This window comes from Oculina patagonica, chromosome 13 (assembly GCF_052425735.1).
Source record: "Oculina patagonica isolate OP01 chromosome 13, crgOcupat, whole genome shotgun sequence".
NCBI classification, from domain to species: domain Eukaryota; kingdom Metazoa; phylum Cnidaria; class Anthozoa; order Scleractinia; family Oculinidae; genus Oculina; species Oculina patagonica.
The window spans coordinates 37,194,375-37,201,624 of NC_135770.1; positions in this window are offsets into that span (position 1 = coordinate 37,194,375).

The following is a 7,250-nucleotide window of genomic DNA, read 5'->3' on the forward strand; positions in this document are numbered from 1 at the left end:
CAGTGTTCTGAAGTGAAAGTCCAACACAATCAAAAGTAGTTTCATCTCTATTTTTTTTTAAACAAAATTGATTAAGATATCTCTTATTAATAGCACTACCCAAGTCTTTTGCATATGAATCATAATCTGCATCCACTGCAACGTCATCTTGTGTCTTTAACCCGAATATTTTCTTTTTGTCCATATAATAGTTACCATGGCTAGTCAATTTAAAACCAATTGCAGGTTTTGCACTTTGAGAATATTTAGTTGATATAAAATCATTTTCGTCATTAATGTAACCCATCTATGTTAATATATTAGATTATAATATAGATTCGTCGAAATTTTTGGTCACGTATTTACGTGGCTTATCGATATATATAAAGCTAAATGGGTCTTTAGTTGCTTTCTCGTATACCTCTTTTGGAATACTATTCTCACGACATATCAGAGCCCTCTCATTAGCACTTGGGAATTCGTAAATAGAGAAATGTGAACAGTTTAATCTTATGTCTTTTGGTGTTTTAAAGTAGCTTTGGGATATATATACGACGGAGCAATTTTTGTGTCTTCCTCTTATGAAATAATCAATCAGAGGCTTTTGATTTTTTTCACAAACAAAATCGTCGAATATCGCGAGTTTTTGATTATCATCGTTTAGATCAGAAACAGGAATTATTTGGTCATTACTGGCTTCAATAACATCATAACCAGCTTCATTACTTATTGGCTTGAACATATCCATAAGATTCTGGTATTTGGACTGGTCTAAGTTTTTAGCATATAGATAAACTTTATCATAATACAATAGATTGTAGATCATATGCATGAGTGTATTAGTCTTTCCCGAGCCACTTGGTCCGCAAACCAGCATCCGAAAACATTGATTTGGCATAAAATCGTATAGTTGCCTAAAGTTTGAGACCATTTCGTCTTTACAGTCATAATTTGGTATCTTCATTTATATTATTTAATTATATAATATGAAAGACTTCTGGAAGACTGATGAAAGACTGATGAAAGACTTCTGGAAGACTATTGAAAGACTTCTGGAAGACTGTTGAAAGACTTCTGGAAGACTTCTGGAAGACTGATAATAATCTACACTAATATATATAAATGAGTCTATTAGCTTGGCGAAAAATTGCTGACCAAAAAGAGGAAGTTGAGAATCAAATCAAAAATATTAATAATCAAATAATGTCTTCAAAATTGACAGATGAATTAGGACAAATCAAATTCGCAAAAATGTTTAAACCAGTGACATCTCGTCTCGACACACAAATTGAAGCAACTAAAAAGTTGAAAATAAAGGGGTAAAAGATGATGAAGCTCAAACAGAAGATGAAATGCCTGATTTTGAACCTCCGCCACCCATTGATGATGATGAAATGCCTGATTTTGAACCTCCACCACCAATTGATGATAATGAAATGCCTGATTTTGAACCTCCGCCACCCATTGATGATGATGAAATGCCTGATTATGAACCACCATTACCAATTGATGATGATGAAATGCCTGATTTTGAACCATCAACAACACGGAAGAGAAAAGAATGGGATCACACTTCGATTAATAAGACTGACCAACAGGAATTAAACAATCTACGTAAAAATCTTGCGGAAGATAGACGGCAGATCAATGTTTTGCTTGGGAAATTAAATAAGAGTGGAAAAAATTATGTTAAAACGGGAAAGTATCGTGGGCTAACATATGATGATCTATTAAAACAATCAGATAATTTTACAAAACAAATTAACAATATTGAAAACCAGTTGTTATTAACTAAGCAAAAAATACAACGTATGGAGTACAGACGGGTTCCTTTTACTGATTCGGATTTACAGGAAAAATCAAAAAAATTAAAAAAGACCCCCCGTAAAACTAAATATAAGAAAAAACCAGCTATAGAAAAATCATTATTTGAAAAGATAGAGGGTATGAGGAGGGACACAGCGCCTGATTCTGATAGAGAAGAAGATGATTGGGAAGGCAGTGGTCTAGCCCATAATTATAAGGCTATTTATTACAGAGACCCTGAAAAACTTATTGAAAAATTGGATATAATTTGTGGAAGCATATCCGCTGGAAATACGAGTTATGAATTAAAAAACCAAGGTATTACAATAATAGATGAACTGTTAAGAGTGAAAAGAATTACAAAGCGTCTATATGAAAAAATTTATAACAACTATTTTATCTAAATTAAATATATAATGGAAAAACATTTGATACTTAGTTCATTCAGGGCAAAAAGACAAGCCGATAATTATAATCAGAAAGCACATGATTTTACAATTTATCTTGACCAGCCTTTATTCCTAGATCCAAATAAAAATTATGAAATGGCACTAGACGAAATAATCAGTATGACATATTCGTGGTATAACCTTTCAGCCTCATTCGGTAACAATAAAATAAGATATCGAAAAACCGTTGGTAGTGATACAAGTTTTAAAAATATTAAATTTCCTAATGGAATGTATTCATATACAGACATTGATACTTTTTTAAAAAATACAACTGGTAAAGATGGTGATGATTATCCATTTTCAGTTACGTTTGATTTATCATTATTTAGAACATTAATAACCATAAAGCAAAATTATGAATTAGATCTATCTGTATCAGACTTTAATTTGATTCTGGGTTTTGAAAAGAAAATTTTAACTTCAGGGAGTAATATAAGTGACAAAATACCTGATTTAACAAGGAGCGTTGATATGATATGTATTCATTGCGATTTGACTAAAAGATCCTTGACAGATGAATCAAGAGACGTTTTATTTTGTTTTAGTATTATAGCACAAGGAATTCGTAGGTCATTTCCTTTCACTCTTGAACCGAGAAGATTGAAATTTTCTCCAATTAATAAAAATAGCATTGATTCAATTCGAATATATATAACCGATTCGTATAATCGTCCCATTGATTTAAATGAAATCGATACGGCGTTTCATATCGTTATCAAAGAGGTGAATTAATCTAAACTAATAATATAAAATGAATCGAGTATACGAATGGTCAAAATTTTATAACCCTAAAAAAGGTTTATATCAATATCGCCATAAAGGATCAGGTTTAATAACTAATGATTTATCAAATATCGGACAATATTCTAAAAAAATGATAAAAGATATCAATAAATCACCAATAATCAAAGCACAAAAGAAAAGTTTAAAAACCGTGTTAAATAGAAGTGAAAAAGCTGGGGATCTTATTTTGAAACGATTAGCACAATTGAAGTAAATTATCTAATCTAATAATATAAATGAGTTTCAGAAGCATAGAAAATGTTGAAAAAGTTGATTATCTCAGATTCAATCTGCAAACACCCATTATTCAGCCGGCAAATGGCTTATATCAGGAAAAAACAGGGTATATATTCAATATGACTGATCGTTCTTCTTGGTTCGATTGGTATAACGGATACTTTATCGTCAAATACAAACTTCAAAAAAAGGCTGATGGTACAGCTATCGATGCCAATGCTCTAGAAACACCTGTGCTAACGTCAACGATAAATGATAGTTCCAGTATTATAAATCACATTATGATAACTTCAGGAGGTAAAAAACCTTACGATGGTAATGACCTGCATAAAATCTGTTTCATAAAAGGATTGCTTGAATTTTCTGATGACTATAGCCGTACAGTAGCTACCAATTTTAATTGGTATCTTGACGATAGAGCTGTATTAGTGGGCAATTTGACAACAGCCCCAAAAGTAGGAGCAATTAAAAGAGGTGAATTGTGCGCACAATCAAAAGACGTATATGCGTGTATTCCGTTGAATAGGTTTTCCATTTTTCAAGAACTACGAGATAAAATGATACCACCTATGCAAATCGAACTAAACATAACACTAAATGATGATAGAGAATTTATTTACAGAGTTGGGGGTGCTGAAACACGATATGTGGTTCTAGATTTTCAGTTATGGTTACCACGTTTGAACTTTACATCAGCAGGACAAAAATTTGTGAATAGTAGTTTTTTAACAGCAACAAAATGGACATATTTAAGAGAATTTATTAAACATTCATCACCAACAACTGCTATTTCTGGGATATATCAAATTACACCAGCTATTAAAAATGCAAAACATGTTTTTGTATATCTGCAAAGAAACAAGTCAAATAATGAATTAGAAAATCCCTTTATTTTTGATACTTTTAAAATAAATGCGGGTGATAATGCATGTACACTATCTACCTGTCGATTGCAACTTGGGAATTCATATTTTACTCCAGAACTAGAGTATGATTGTGATTTTAAACCAAGATTATATAATGACATTCAAGAATATGCATTCAGAACCAACGACTACAATACAGGAACTCAGTTAAATTTACAAAATTATTCTGAATTATTTCCTGTTATCTATTTCGATTTAAGAAATCATAAGGAATCGGTTACTGATGATCCAAAACAGTTATTGTTTCATTACAGATTGAATGTACAAGCTACTGACGATTATATGATATACGCTGTAGTTCTTTATGAAGAAAAAATTGTAATTGACAAAATTGGGAATGAACTTATTTTTATGTAATATTTAATCTAACACTATTATATATAGAGCAAGACTATGAGCACAAAATATATTTCAACATATATTCCTTTAACAGAAGGCCAAATGAAAAAGCTAGCCAGAGCAATCAAAAATTCAAGTGAAGTGAGTTTATTGATTGATAAGCATCAGATCAAAAAGAAGGGTAATACTGAGTTATACCTTACAAAAAGACAAATAACACGGCATAATAAAGTAAAAAGTGAGGGTAAAGGCATTACATTGAGTTTATCTAAAACACAAATAAGTAAAATGCGAAAGGTGATTGGAAAAGGAATTCAAGTCACTCCCCCTCAAGGAGGGACAGGAATGCAAATAGAATACCCTTATTATTCACCACAAATCATTAGGAAACAAAGATCAAAAAACGGTGGTAAAATTAAACTACCAAGTAAGAAAGATGTATTATCTTACAGATCTCCTCCAGTAATAGGATCGTGGGATGAATATAATAAGTTTCTTAAAGGTGGATTGGTGCTTCCAAAAAAAAAAAATCTTAAAACCGAAAAGAAAGTAAGAAAGCCTGCATTTTTTAAAAAGCCTCTGAGTAATATTGATCTCCTGAGATGGTGTAAGTATTTGGGAATTAATATCACAGGGATATACAGCAGAGACCAACACATGCCTAAAACACATAGCCCGTGTATCATTAATTTAGACAGCTATGAAGGTGTTGGTAGCCACTGGGTTGCCTGTGTTCCTAGTATTAAAAAAGACATATTGTGGTACTTTGATAGCTTCGGAATGCCCTACCCAAATGAATTTAAAATGAGAGCTGAGAAAGATGGGATAAAACAAGTTTTGTATAATAACACACAATATCAGAATATCAAATCAGTACTTTGTGGGTATTATTGTATTTATTTCTTGCATCAAGCATTGGTTTATGATAGAAAGTATCATGATATATTAATGCAATTATCAATGACTGACACAATGTACAATGAACGTTTTATAAGCAATTATTTCAAAAATATGTAATCATATTATATATGAAATCGTATTGTGTGAAACAAAGAAAAATAACAGATTGTGTGCCAAATTCTGAACAATATGTAAGGTCAAAGAACGGAAAACTCATGTTGCGTTGTATTTGCCAAGAGTGCGGTATTCGTAAGAGCAAATTTGTCAGTGAAAAAAGGGGTCAAGGAGTTGGACAAACCATAAACAAAAAGGTCGGTGAAAAGGTTCCAGGGTTTCAACAGGCTCAAGACTTAGCATCGGGTATCATGGCAGTTACGGGAGCTGATAAAGATCTATTTAAAAAATATTGGCGGGGTGACTTTGCTAAAGGTATATTTAATAAAAAAAGCGGGATTCAGACATCTAATTTTTGGAAGCCCGCTGGAGCATATGCACATGAAAAATTTAATCCATCATGTAATTACACAGAATATAAAAACGGTAAATGGATTAATCATTATTGCGATTAATATCTAACATATATATAATGGTTAAATCATATTGTGTAAAACAGAAGAAGCAGACTGAGTGTATACCAGAGTCTGAACAATTTGTAAAGGCTAAAAATGGACGTTTAATGCTTAAATGTAAATGTGTTGAATGTGGAATCACTAAAACTAAATTTGTCAAAAGTCAAAGTGGTGGAGCTCTTGCTCGTTATAAAGGACCATCTACAACTGATAAAATAGCCTATGTAGCATCTAATTTCGTAACTCCATCACCAAGTTTTGGTGCTATGGCTAGACTTTTAGCTGGGCAAACTTTCAAAGGATTAAAAGACAATGTTAATTACTATAGAAAGGGAAAAGGCGTCGATGTTCATAAACTAATCGGTAAATTACCAAGACCGAAACGAGGTTATACTCTCCCTAGGCATCGATACACAGGTCCTTATAATGATCTTGAAAAACAGGTAAAATGGGATCGAAAAACAGGTAAAATATTAGAAATATATGAGCAACCAACTGGTAAAACAGATGCCGTATCTATGCAACATGATGTTGATTACAGTGTTTGTGCTGACAAACCATCAAAAGATCAGGTTAAATGTAAAAACAAGGCTGATAAAAAGATGGTAAAAGCCCTTGATAATATACCTTGGAATGAAAGGCAATGGGGGCATGCTATTGCTCGTAATACGATTGCAGCAAAAGCTAAAATAGGCATGGGAATAAAAAAAAGGAAGACAAAAAACGGAAAACGGCGTTGAGTAAAAATGATTGGTCTCAACAATTAGCCGATGAGTTACATAAACCAATCAGACGAAAATTTAAAACTAGAAGAGTAATATCAAATGGAATTGACGACATATGGTCTGCTGATTTAGTTTTTATGGACAAACTTTCAAAATGGAATAAAGGTTATAAATATCTATTGACTATAATTGACGTATTCAGTAAATTCGCTTGGGCTATACATTTGAAAGATAAGAAAGGTACATCAATAACTAACGCTTTCAACAATATTGTCATTAATGACAAGCGTAAACCTGAATATCTCTGGGTAGATAAGGGATCTGAATTTTATAACAAAACATTCAAGGAATGGCTAAAGCAAAATGATATTAAGATGTATTCCACTTTTAATGAAGGTAAAGCTGTTGTTATTGAGAGATTTAATAAAACTTTGAAAAATAAAATGTATAAACAGTTCACTGTTCAAGGTAACACACAGTATTTAGATATGCTTCCCAAACTGATTAAAGAATACAATAATACAAAACATAGTT